Raw genomic sequence first — 14,352 nt, 5'->3', positions numbered from 1 at the left:
AACTGTTATGACAGTTTCTGATGACCTATAAATTGAAGGCTGCTTATGAGGCCACTGGACTTTTGCCCTAGTGAGAATTAGGCAGCAAACTGTGAGGCATAATGGAGCATTGTGAACATTTAAATAAGAGTCAGGTTTATTATTATTCCATTAATCCTCCCCAGAATAATAATGTCTATTCGTTTCAATAGAAGACAGTCATTTTCATTTATATTGAGGAGATGGCATCCTTCATTCAACTGTGAAATTTGACAAAGAAGGAAAGGGCTTAGCTCAAAAAGAAAACTTAAGTACTTAAGATTTCTTTAGTACCCAAAAATGTCCCCAGTGTTCCTTTGTCCATAATATATACCCCAAAATTATTTCTGATATATATTTCTCAATGTGCACAAACCTCTTAGCAAATCGCCAGCTCTAATCCCTTACCCATAGATTCTCAAAGGAAATAGTAATAAAGCAAGCAAGGCTGCCAAAGAATCATGATTTTAGATGGCGTGAAAAAGGAATCAGAATTGCTCTGTCTTAATGCTAGGATGGTTTAGGGTAACATCTCCTTTATTTTACACATGAAGATGATGAAACCTATGTAGAAGAAGGTATTTACCAAGAGTTTCCTAGATACTTCAGTTCAAACACTCCAAAAAAAAAAAGAAAAAGCATAGTCTCTATACTAGACATTAGACACCCTTTGAATGTAAGGAGAACACACCGGAACAGCAGTTAGGTGGACCAGAAGGAGAGGAAAGGCAGCGGACAGCATGTCAGGGAGAAGTCTTGAAGCAGATCACACACATGTGCTCACAGATTCAACCTTCCTGCATTCTTATTTCATGAAGTCTAGGTATATATAACCACTTATTCTTTCATATCACGCAATAAATAATATTAAGCTCCTATTGTACTAAGTCCAAAAATACCTGTCTTAGTAGAGTTTAAATTCTAATGAGACCATTCTCCACTATACTCAGGACCTTCATGAATAAATTTACAGAAACCTGCAGCTGAGATGGGTTGGGAGAGTTAAGACGGTTCACACATGAAGTATTGAATTGGGTACTTTTAAAAGTCGATGTCCCATTATATATCCACCACAATAGCTACACTTAAAAACCCTGACAATACTAAGTGTTGAGGTAAGAATATGGAACAATTAGAACTCTCATACATTATTGGAGGGAATGTAAAATGACACAACCACTTTGGGAAAACACATGACAGATTCTTTTACAATGAAACATAATTCCTTTATAAACAAAAATCTAAGCCTAAATATTTACCCAAGAGAAATGAAAATATATGCCCATTAAAAAAAGTATATAAGTACATTCATATAATATCTATTCATAATAAACCAAAACTTGAGACAGCTGAGGTTTTCATGTACAAGAGAATAGATCAACTGTGCAATGTTCATTCATGGATACTACTCAGAAATTTTGTTATCAAAAATTAAAATAACTGGCATCTCTGGGGACAGGGACTGACTGTGAAGATGATTAAGAGAATTTTCTGGAATAATGGAAATATTCAGTGTCTTGATAGGTCTTTTGGATATGTATTTGTCAAAATTGATCAAATACTATACTTAAGATTTTTGCTTTTGTATTTCAAAACTTTTTACAAATTCTATACAAATACTGAACTTTAGTTAATATATATTTTCTGAAATACTTTATGTAAGAGGAAGAGTCTTACTATCTGCAAATTACTTTGAAATGTATCCAAAAAGTAGGATAGATTAATGGATAGCAAAAGGGTGGATTATGTGACAAAGTGAAAGATTCATAGTAGAATATAGATGGTGGACATATGGGTATTCATTGTAAAATTCTTTCAATTTTTCTGTTTGTTGAAATTTTCCTTAACATGTTTGGGGGATGTTTCATGTCACATTTATTTCATACAAGAAGAATTTCCATTTTCACACAGATGTTTTTATGGTTTTATATCAAATTCTGCCTTATTGCTTTAACTTGGAGCTATAAATATACATAGCCTGTTAGATAGTTCATTAAATCAGCCAGATAGAATCTTCTTAAAAAGATCTATCAGAATAGAAATTAGAGAACAGAAATACAAAGAAGTTGAGGCAGAGAGAGAAAAAAGGATCTCTAGGAATGAAAGAATATTAAGAGAACTGTGTGACAAATCCAAACAGAACAATATTCACAGTATAAGGGTACCAGAAGTAGAAAAGTGAAAAAAAAAAAGGGATATAAAGTGTCTTTGAAGAAATAATTGAACTTCCCCAATCTGGGTAAGGAAATAGTCTCTCAGACCATGGAAGGGCACAAACCTGCCAACACTAGGGACCCAAGGAAGACAACACCAAGACATATAATAATTAAAATGGCAAAGATAAAGAAGGGATGAGGACAGACTATTAAAAGCAGCTAGAGAGAAAGAGAAAAGATCACATACAAAGGAAAACCCACCAGGCTATCATCAGACTTCTCAACAGAAACCTTACAGGCCAGAAGGGAGGGGCATGATATATTTAACGCAATGAAGCAGAAGGGCCTCAAACCAAGAATACTCTACTCTGCAAGATTATCATTTAAATTTGAAGGAGGGATTGAACAATTTCCAGATAAGCAAAAGTTGAGGGAATTAACCTCCCACAAACCATCTCTACAGTGTATTTTAAAGGGACTGCTCTAGATGGAAGTACTCTTAAGGCTAAGAGCTGTCACCAGAGAAAATAAAGCCACACTAAATTAAGTAGACCAATTAATTACTAACCAAATGTAAAATTAAACGAGCTACCCAAAAAGTCAGTCAAGGGATACACAAAGAGTAGAGAATGTGACACCTAACATATAAAGAGTGTAGGAAGGAGAATTAGAAGTACAGAATAGGTACAGAAGAGTACAGAATATGACACCTAACATATAAAGAGTGGAGGAGGGAGAGAAATAAATAATCATCAGACTGTGTTTATAATAGCATAATAAGTGAGTTAAATTAGACTGTTAGACAGTAAAGGAGCTGCCCTTGAACTTTTGGTAACCACGAATCCAAAGCCTGCAATAGAAATAAGTACATATCTGTCAATAATCACCCTAAATGTAAATGGACTGAATGTACCAATAAAAAGAAATAGAATTACACAATGGTAAAAGGCATGACTTATCTATATACTGACTACAAGAGACTCACTTCAAACCCAAAGACATACACAGACTAAAAGTGAAGGGGTGGAAAAAGATATTTCATGCAAACAATAGGGGAAAAAAGCAGGAGTTGTAATGTCTCTATCAGATAAAATAGACTTCAAAACAAAGAGGGTAACAAGAGAAAGAAGGACATTATATAATGGTAAAGGGCTCAGTCCAACATGAGGATATAACCATTATAAATATCTATGCACCCAACATAGGAGCATCCAATATGTACAACAAATACTAACAGAATTAAAGGAGAAATAGAATGCAATGCATTCATTTTAGGAGATTTCAACACACCACTCACTCCAAAGGACAGATCAACCAGACAGAAAATAAGTAAGGACACAGAGGCACTGAACAACACATTAGAACAGATGAATCTAACAGACATCTACAGTACAGTCCACCCAAAAGCAGCAGAATACACATTCTTCTCAAGTGCACATGGAACATTTTCAAGAATAGATCACATGCTAGGCCACAAAAAGAGCCTCAGCAAATTCAGAGAGATTGAAATTGTACCAACCAACTTCTCATATCACAAAGGTATGAAACTAGAAATAAACTGTACAAAGAAAACAAAAAGGCTCACAAACACATGGAGGCTTAACAACAATCTCCTAAATAATCAATGGATCAATAACCAAATTAAGAAGAGATCAAGAAATGTATGGAGAGAAATGAAAACAACAGCTCAATGACCCAACTTCTGTGGGACGCAGCGAAGGAAGTGCTAAGAGGAAAGTATACAGCAGTCCAGGCTTATTTAAAGAAAGAAGAAAAATCCCAAATGAACAGTCTAAATTCATAATTATTGAAACTGGAAAAAGAAGAACAAATGAGGCCTAAAGTCAGTAGAAGGAGGGATAAAATAAAGAGCAGAGAAGAAATAAATAAAATTGAGAAGAATAAAACAATAGAAAGAATCAGTGAAACCAAGAGCTGGTTCTTTGAGAAAATAAACAAAATAGATAAACCCCTAGACAGACTTATCAAAAAAAAAAAGAGAGAGCATCTATAAACATAAACAGAATCAGAAATGAGAAAGGAAAAATCACTATGTATACCACTGAAATACAAATAATTATGAAACAATTCTATGAAAAATTATATGCTAACAACTGGATAACCTAGAAGAAATAGACAACTTTCTGGAAAAATACAACCTTCCAAGATTGACCCAGGAAGAGACAGAAAATCTAAACAAACCAATTACCAGCAATGAAATTGAATCAGTAATCAAAAAAATACCCAAGAACAAAACCCCCATACCAGATGGCTTCAACACTGAATTTTACCAGACATTTAGAGAAGACCTAATACCCATCCTCCTTAAAGTTTTCCAAAAAATAGAAGAGGAGAGAATACCACCAAACTCATTCTATGTAGTCAGCATCATTCTGATATGAAAACCAAAGAAATGACAAAAAAAGAAAATTACAGACCAATATCCCTGATGAACACAGATGCAGAAATCTCAATAATATATTATCAAACCAAATTCAAAAATACATCAAAAAGATCATACATCGCGATCAAGTGGGATTCATACCAGGGATGCAAGGATGGTACAACATTCAAAAATCCATCAACATCATCTATCACATCAATAAAAAGAAGGACAAAAATCACATGATCATCTCCATAGATGCTGAAAAAGCATTTGACAAAATTTAACACCCATTCATGATAAAAAAAAAAACTCTCATCAAAATGGGTATAGAGAGCAAGTACCTCAACATAAAAAAGGCCATATATGATAAACCCACAGCCAACATCATACTTAACAGTGAAAAGCTGAAAGCTTTTCCTCTAAAATCAGGACCAAAACAAGTATGGCCACTCTCCCCACTTTTATTCAACATACTACTCGAGGACTTAGCCACAGCAATTAGACAACACAAAGAAATAAAAGGCATCCAGATAGGTAAGGAAGAAGTTAAACTGTCACGGTTTGCATATGAAATGATAATGTACATAAAAAATCCTAAAGAATCTACTCCAAAACTACTAGAACTAATATAGGAATTCAGCAAAGTTGCAGGATACAAAAATAATACACAGAAATTTGTTGCATTCCTACACACTAATGATGAACTAGCAGAAAGAGAAATCAGAAAAACAATTCTATTCACAATTGCATCAAAAAATAAAATACCTAGGAATAAAACTAGCCAAGAAAGTGAAAGGTCTATACTCTGAAAACTACAAGAGACTCTTGAGAAATTAATGAAGATACTAATAAATAGAAATTCATCCCATGCTCTTGGGTAGGCAGAATTAATATTGTCAAAATGGCCTAAAGCAATCTGCAGATTCAATGTAATCACTATCAAAATACCAACAGCATTCTTCAATAAACTGATACAAATGTTCAAAAATTCATATGGAACTACAAAAGACCCCAAAAAGCCAAAGCAATCCTGAGAAGGAAGAATAAAGCTGGAAGGATTATGCTCCCCAACTTCAAGCTCTACTACAAAGCCACAGTAATCAAGACAATTTGGTACTGGCACAAGGACAGAGCCATAGATCAATGGAATAGAACAGAGAACCCAGATATAAACCCAAGCATATATGGCCAATTAATATATGATAAAGGAGCCATGGACATACAATGCGGAAAAGACAGCCTCTTCAACAGCTGGTTTTGGCAAAACTGGACAGCTACATGCAAGAGAATGAAATTGGATTACTATCTAACTCCATAAACAAAGCAAACTCGAATGGATCAAAGACCTGAATGTAAGTCATGAAACCATAAAACTCTTAGAAGAAAACATTGGCAAAATTCTCTTGAATATAAACATGAGCAACTTTTTCATGAACATATCTCCTTGGGCAAGGGAAACAAAAGCAAAAATGAACAAGTGGAATGACATCAAACTAAAAAGCTTCTGTACAGCAAAGGACACCATCAGTAGAACAAAAAGGCATCCTACAGTATGGGAGAATTTATTTGTAAATGACATATCCAATAAGGGGTTGACATCCAAAATATATAAAAAACTCACATCCCCCAACACCCAAAAAGCAAATAACCCATTTTAAAAAATGAGCAGAGGGTCTGAACAAACAGTTCTCCAAAGAAGAAATTCAGATGACCAACTGGCACATGAAAAGATGCTCCACATCACTAATTATCAGAGAAATGCAAATTAAAACCACAATGAGATATCACCTCACACCAGTTAGGATGGCCAACATCCAAAAGACAAACAACAACAAATGCTGGCGAGGATGCAGAGAAAGGGGGGGAACCCTCCTACACTGCTGGTGGAAATGTAAAGTAGTTCAACCATTGTGGAAAGTAATATGGAAGTTCCTCAAAAAACTAAAAATAAAAATTCCATTTGACCCAGACTTCCACTCCTAAGAATTTACCTGAAGAAAACAGGATCACATATTCAAAAAGACATATGCACCCCTATGTTTATCGCAGCACTATTTACAATAGCCAAGATATGGAAGCAACCTAAGTGTCCTTTAGTAGATGAATGGATAAGGAAGATGTGGTACATATACACAATGAAATATTATTCGGCTGTAAGAAGAAAACAAATCTTACCATTTGCAACAACTTGGATGGAGCTAGAGGGTATTATGCTCAGTGAAATAAGCCAGGTGGAGAAAGACAAGTGCCTAATGATTTCCCTCATCTGTGGAGTATAACAAATCAAAAACTGAAGGAACAAAACAGCAGCAGACTCACAAAACCCAAGAATGGATTAGTGGTTACCAAACAGAAAAGGGTTGGGGAGGGTGAGTGGGAATGGAGGTACAACAGGATTAATGGGTATTACGCACATAATATAGGGGGGGCACAGATAAGGAAGTATAACACAGAGAAGACAAGTAGTGACTCTATAGCATCTTACTATGCTGATGGACAGTGACTATAATGGGGTATGTGGTGGGGAATTGATAATAGGAGGAATGTATTAAATACATGAAACCTGAGCATAAGATTGTATATCAATGATACCTTAATGAAAAAAATCTATCAAATGACTGTGGTGTAAATATTAGAGATGGACACACTTGACTGATTAAGCTACTCCTAGAAAAGTCAATAAAATGTCACCTAATTAAATTACAAATCTTTCCTTTGGTTGTGCATGTCTGGGTGTGAGACATGACTGAGAAAAGAATCCCCAAATAAACCTCAAAGCATCAGAGAAAAAAAATTCCAACATACATATTCTACTTTATATTCGAAAAAATAGTTCAAGGTTAACCCATCAGATTTGGAAAATGTACACCTAAGATTCACATTTGATTTTTATTTTTTAACATCCATAAATAAGATAATGAGGAAAAAAATATATGTTTGTTTCTGTTAGCACTACAGTGACTTTGAAGGGACAGCAATCTCAACACTTGTAATGGAGTTGGCAATGTAGGGAAAGAATCTAGCCCCTCTCCCATTCCTGGATAGTATTAGGATGCAATAAATTTCCTTAATTTAAAGAGACTCACAGGTCTAGGACCTGTGACCAAACTAAATCAGGTAATGGGAAACTGTAAATTGAAATTTGAAAAGTTAAAATGCAATCCATAAAATTAACTCCATACTTCTTTAAGTTGGTTCTCCTTGACATTAAATTCACTGTAATATTAGTAAGTTCAAGGAAGCTAGATAGAAAAAAAATTGCAGAGTGGTAATATTTTTATTCTCTTGGCACAGTGGTTTCAAACTCTACCAAAGAGTTAATTATTTTTCTGTTCCTATATCCACCACATTAAAAAAAAACTCATGTCCTTCAAAAGTATTGAATTTCAAAATGAATCCTTTCTTCCTAGATCTGTTATTTGAATATTGACTTCAGATGCAGTTTGATTCTTTTTTGTAAACCTCAATTTCTTACTGTTTGAAGATCTGAAAACAGTAGTCTTTTCACTAGAAAAATAGCACCCTTGCTCAAAGACTAATACACAATTATTAATACATAATTATGCAGCATACCCAGACAAGAAATAAAAGCCTGACTAGGGTTGGATTCTGTAAAAAGTGCTGTTTTTCTCTACCTACCCTGGAAACTATAATAGTTATTTGGGACCCACTAAATTAAAATGCCTCTCTGTAACAATATCTGGAAATATTCTCCAGAACAAGTCATTTTTCTTTAAGGATTCGTGTGAATGTCTAATCCATGTTATCAGAGCCATATGGAATATACCAAATACTGTACCTAATATTACACAAAAATATATATACAGTAGAACTGTAATACTAACTTCCATTCCCACCTCACTATGGACTCCATGAAACCCTTAGCCAAATGTACCTAAGTGAATCTTGTATGTTCTGTCCTAATCTTTATCATATTCTTTTCTGTTTCCCTGATGCCTGATTCTCTTTCTGTTTGGACTATAATGATCTCAGTCTCTCTATTTGAAATTGCTCAAGGTAACTCAAGCATCTTGATCTAATAGATTTCTGAGCATACTTTGTTTTCCTTAATACTAAATTTCTAGATAAATTCCTTATTCCACCCAAGAGTAATGTTCTTAAAATGAAGCTCACGCGGAGCCAAGATGGCGGCGTGAATAGAGCAGTGGAAATCTCCTCCCAAAAACACATAGATCTATGAAAATATAACAAGGAAAACTCTTCCTAAAATAGAGACCTGAGGACACAGGACAACATCCAGACCACATCCACACATGCAAGAACCCAGCGCCTTGTGAAGAGGGTAAGATACAAGCCCCGGCCGGGCGGGACCCGAGCGCCCCTCCCCCCGGCTCCCGGTGGGTGGAAAGAAACTGGAGCAGTTTTTTTTGGTGAGTGCTTTTTGGAAGCCTGAAAGGGACAGGGACCCCAGTGCTAGGGAGGCAGGGCAGCAGGACCGGTGAGCGGGTGCCTGGAACCGGCGCCTGAGGACAAAGAATATCGCGCGTTTTTCCCTTTTTTTTTTTTTTTTTTTGGCGAGTGCTTTTTGGAAGCCTCAAAGGGACGGGGACCCGGATGCCAGGGAGGCAGGGCGGCAGGACCGGTGGGCGGGTGCCTGAGACTGGCGCCTAAGGACGGAGAAAATCAGGCATTTTTCCCCTTTTTTTTTCTTTTTGGCGAGTGATTTTTGGAAGCCTTAAAGTGACAGGGATCACAATACCAGCGAAACAGGGCAGCAAGACTGGTGAGCGGGTGCCTGAGACCAGCAACTGGGGACAAAGAAAATTGCGCATTTTTCCCAATACTAGGGAGGCAGGGCGGTGGGACCGGTGGGCGGGGGCCTGGGACCGGCACCTGAGGACAAAGAAAATCACGCGTTTTTCCCTTTTCTTTTTTGGCAAGTGCTTTTTGGAAGCCTTGGAGGGACGGGGACCCCAATACCAGGGAGGCAGGGCAGCAAGACCAGTGGGCGGGTGCCTGGGACCAGCGCATGAGGACAAAGAAAATCACGCGTTTCTCCCTTTTTTTTTCTTTTTGGAGAGTGCTTTTTGGAGGCCATAGGGGCACAGGGACTCACTCCAGTGCCAGGGAGGCAGGGCGGCAGGGCCAGTGAGCAGGTGCCTGGGACTGGCGCCTGGGGACGGAGAGGGTCACACGTTCTTCCCTTTTTTTTTTGGCAAGTGTTTTTTGGAGGCCTTGGAGGGACAGGGACCCCAGTGCTAGGGAGGCAGGGCAGCAGGACCAGTGAGTGGGTGCCTGGGATCGGCGCCTGAGGACAAAGAAAATCACATGTTTTTTCCTTTTTTTTTTTGTTTTTTTTTCTTTTTCCTCTTTCGTTGTTGCTGTTGTTGTTTTGGTTTGGAGAGTGCTTTTTGCAAGTCTTAAAGGGGCAGGACAGGACACTTAGACCAGAGGCAGGCAATCTGGGAATCTCTGGGCACTCAAACCCCCTGGGCAACAAGGAGCACAGAGGCCCCTTATGGAGATAAATAGCCTCCCGGCTGCTCCCCCTCCAACGGGGCTCCACCATTTTGGAGGAGCAGCCCCATCCAGGCCATGCCCACAGCAAAAGCAGAGATAAACTCCATAGCAAACGGGCAGGTAGCAGAAGCCCTCTCTGTGCACAGCTAACAAGCATAAGCCACTAGAGGTCACTATTCTCCCAGGAGAGGAAGGCCACAAACCAACAAGAAGGGAGGTGCTTCCAGCGGTCACTCGTACCAGCTCTGCAAACTATCTCTATCACCATGAAAAGGCAAAACTACAGGCAGACAAAGATCACAGAGACAACACCTGAGAAGGAGACAGACCTAACAAGTCCTCCTGAAAAAGAATTCAAAATAAAAATCATGAACATGCTGACAGAGATGCAGAGAAAAATGCAAGAGCAATGGATGAGATGCAGAGAAAAATGCAAGAGCAATGGGATGAAGTCCGGAGGGAGATCACAGATGTCAGGAAGGAGATCACAGAAGTGAAACAATCCCTGGAAGGATTTATAAGCAGAATGGATAAGATGCAAGAGGCCATTTAAGGAATAGAAACCAGAGAACAGGAACATATAGAAGCTGACATAGAGAGAGATAAAAGGATCTCCAGGAATGAAACAACACTAAGAGAACTATGTGACCAATCCAAAAGGAATAATATTCTATTATAGGGGTACCAGAAAAAGAAGAAAGAGGAAAAGGGATAGAAAGTGTCTTTGAAGAAACAATTGCTGAAAACTTCCCCAAACTGGGGGAGGAAATAATCGGACAGACCACGGAAATACACAGAACCCCCAACAGAAAGGATCCAAGGAGGAAAACACCAAGACACATAATAATTAAAATGGCAGGGATCAAGGACAAGGAAAGAGTTTTAAAGGAAGCTAGAGAGAAAAAGGTCACCTATAAAGGAAAACCCATCAGGCTAACATCAGACTTCTTGACAGAAACCCTACAGGCTAGAAGAGAATGGCATGATATATTTAATGCAATGAAACAGAAGGGCCTTGAACCAAGGATACTGTATCCAGCACGACTATCATTTAAATATGATGGCGGGATTAAACAATTCCCAGACAAGCAAAAGCTGAGGGAATTTGCTTCCCACAAACCACCTCTACAGGGCATCCTACAGGGACTGCTCTAGATGGGAGCACTCCTAAAAAGAGCACAGAACAAAACACACAACATATGAAGAATGGAGGAGGAGGAATAAGAAGGGAGAGAAGAAAAGAATCTCCAGACAGTGTATATAACAGCTCAATAGCGAGCTAAGTTAGACAGTAAGATACTAAAGAAGCTAACCTTGAAACTTTGGTAACCATGGACCTAAATCCTGCAATGGCAATAAGTACATATCTCTCAATAGTCACCCTAAATGTAAATGGACTTAATGTACCAATCAAAAGACACAGAGTAATAGAATGGAAGAAAAAGCAAGACCCATCTATATGCTGCTTACAAGAAACTCACCTTAAACCCAAAGACAAGCACAGACTAAAAGTCAAGGGATGGAAAAACATATTTCAGGCAAACAACAGTGAGAAGAAAGCAGGGGTTGCAGTACTAATGTCAGACAAAATAGACTTCAAAACAAAGAAAGTAACAAGAGATAAAGAAGGACACTACATAATGATAAAGGGCTCAGTCCAACAAGAGGATATAACCATCCTAAATATATATGCACCCAACACAGGAGCACCAGCATATGTGAAACAAATACTAACAGAACTAAAGAGGGAAATAGACTGCAGTGCATTCATTTTAGGAGACTTCAACACACCACTCACCCCAAAGGATAGATCTACCAGGCAGAAAATAAGTAAGGACACACAGGCACTGAACAACACACTAGAACAGATGGACCTAATAGACATCTATAGAACTCTACATCCAAAAGCAACAGGATATACATTCTTCTCAAGTGCACATGGAACATTCTCCAGAATAGACCACATACTAGCTCACAAAAAGAGCCTCAGTAAATTCCAAAATATTGAAATCCTACCAACCAATTTTTCAGACCACAAAGGTATAAAAGTAGAAATAATTCTACAAGGAAAACAAAAAGGCCCACAAACACATGGAGGCTTAACAACATGCTACTAAATAATCAATGGATCAATGAACAAATCAAAATAGAGATCAAGGAATATATAGAAACAAATGACAACAACAACACAAAGCCCCAACTTCTGTGGGATGCAGCAAAAGCAGTCTTAAGAGGAAAGTATATAGCAATCCAGGCACACTTGAAGAAGCAAGAACAATCCCAAATGAATAGTCTAACATCACAATTATCGAAACTGGAAAAAGAAGAACAAATGAGGCCTAAAGTGAGCAGAAGGAGGGACATAATAAAGATCAGAGAAGAAATAAACAAAATTGAGAAGAATAAAACAATAGCAAAAATCAACGAAACCAAGAGCTGGTTCTTTGAGAAAATAAACAAAATAGATAAGCCTCTAGCCAAACTTATTAAGAGAAAAAGCGAATCAACACAAATCAACATAATCAGAAATGAGAACGGAAAAATCACAACAGACTCCACAGAAATACAAAGAATTATTAAAGACTACTATGAAAACCTATATGCCAACAAGCTGGAAAACCTAGAAGAAATGGACAACTTCCTAGAAAAATACAACCTCCCAAGACTGACCAAGGAAGAAACACAAAAGTTAAACAAACCAATTATGAGCAAAGAAATTGAAACAGTAATCAAAAAACTACCCAAGAAAAAAAACCCCAGGCCAGATGGATGTACCTCAGAATTTTATCAGACACACAGAGAAGACATAATACACATTCTCCTTAAAGTTTTCCAAAAAATAGAAGAGGAGGGAATACTCCCAAACTCATTCTATGAAGCCAACATCACCCTAATACCAAAACCAGGCAAAGACCCCACCAAAAAAGAAAATTACAGACCAATATCCCTGATGAATGTAGATGCAAAAATACTCAATAAAATATTAGCAAACAGAATTCAACAGTATATCAAAAGGATCATACACCATGACCAAATGGGATTCATCCCAGGGATGCAAGGATGGCACAACATTCGAAAGTCCATCAACATCATCCACCACATCAACAAAAAGAGAGACAAAAACCACATGATCATCTCCATAGATGCTGAAAAAGCATTTGACAAAATTCAACATCCATTCATGATAAAGACTCTCAGCAAAATGGGAATAGAGGGCAAGTACCTCAACATAATAAAGGCCATATATGATAAACCCACAGCCAGCATTATACTGAACAGCGAGAAGCTGACAGCATTTCCTCTGAGATCGGGAACAAGACAGGGATGCCCACTCTCCCCACTGTTATTTAACATAGTACTGGAGGTCCTAGCCACGGCAATCAGACAAAACAAAGAAATATAAGGAATCCAGATTGGTAAAGAAGAAGTTAAACTGTCACTATTAGCAGATGACATGATATGGTACATAAAAAACCCTAAAGACTCCACCCCAAAACTACTAGAACTGATATCAGAATACAGCAAAGTTGCAGAATACAAAATTAACACACAGAAATCTGTAGCTTTCTTATACACTAACAATGAACCAATAGAAAGAGACATCAGGAAAACAATTCCATTCACCATTGCATCAAAAAGAATAAAATACCTAGGAATAAACCTAACCAAAGAAGTGAAAGACATACTCTGAAAACTACAAGTCACTCTTAAGAGAAATTAAAGGGGACACTAATAAATGGAAACTCATCCCATGCCCATGGCTAGGAAGAATTAATATCATCAAAATGGCCATCCTGCCCAAAGCAATGTACAGATTTGATGCAATCCCTCTCAAATTACCAGCAACATTCTTCAATGAATTGGAACAAATAATTCAAAAATTCATATGGAAACACCAAAGACCCCGAATAGCCAAAGCAATCCTGAAGAAGAAGAAAAAAGTAGGGGGGATCTCACTCCCCAACTTCAAGCTCTACTACAAAGCCATAATAATCAAGACTATCTGGTACTGGCACAAGAAGAGAGCCACAGACCAGTGGAACAGATTAGAGACTCCAGAAATTAACCCAAACATATATGGTCAATTAATATTTGATAAAGGAGCCATGGACAAACAATGGCAAAATGACAGTCTCTTCAACAGAGGGTGCTGGCAAAACTGGACAGCTACATGTAGGAGAATGAAACTGGACCATTGTCTCACCCCATATACAAAGGTAAACTCAAAATGGATCAAAGACCTGAATGTAAGTCATGAAACCATTAAACTCTTGGAAAAAAACATAGGCTAAAACCTCTTAGACATAAACA

The 14,352-nt window shown here is 37.7% G+C and overlaps 1 protein-coding gene across 1 annotated transcript in view; it reads left to right on the top strand.

Annotated features, from left to right (window-relative positions):
• Positions 1–14,352, top strand: part of CNGB3 (cyclic nucleotide gated channel subunit beta 3) — a 175,129-nt gene that overhangs the window by 103,510 nt on the left and 57,267 nt on the right. The gene's annotated exons all lie outside the window — the stretch shown is intronic.

Source organism: Manis javanica, chromosome 2 (genome assembly GCF_040802235.1).
Source record: "Manis javanica isolate MJ-LG chromosome 2, MJ_LKY, whole genome shotgun sequence".
In the NCBI taxonomy this organism is placed as follows: Eukaryota; Metazoa; Chordata; class Mammalia; order Pholidota; family Manidae; genus Manis; species Manis javanica.
Note: the sequence above shows the minus strand (reverse complement) of the source record. Positions and strands in the feature narration are given on the sequence as shown.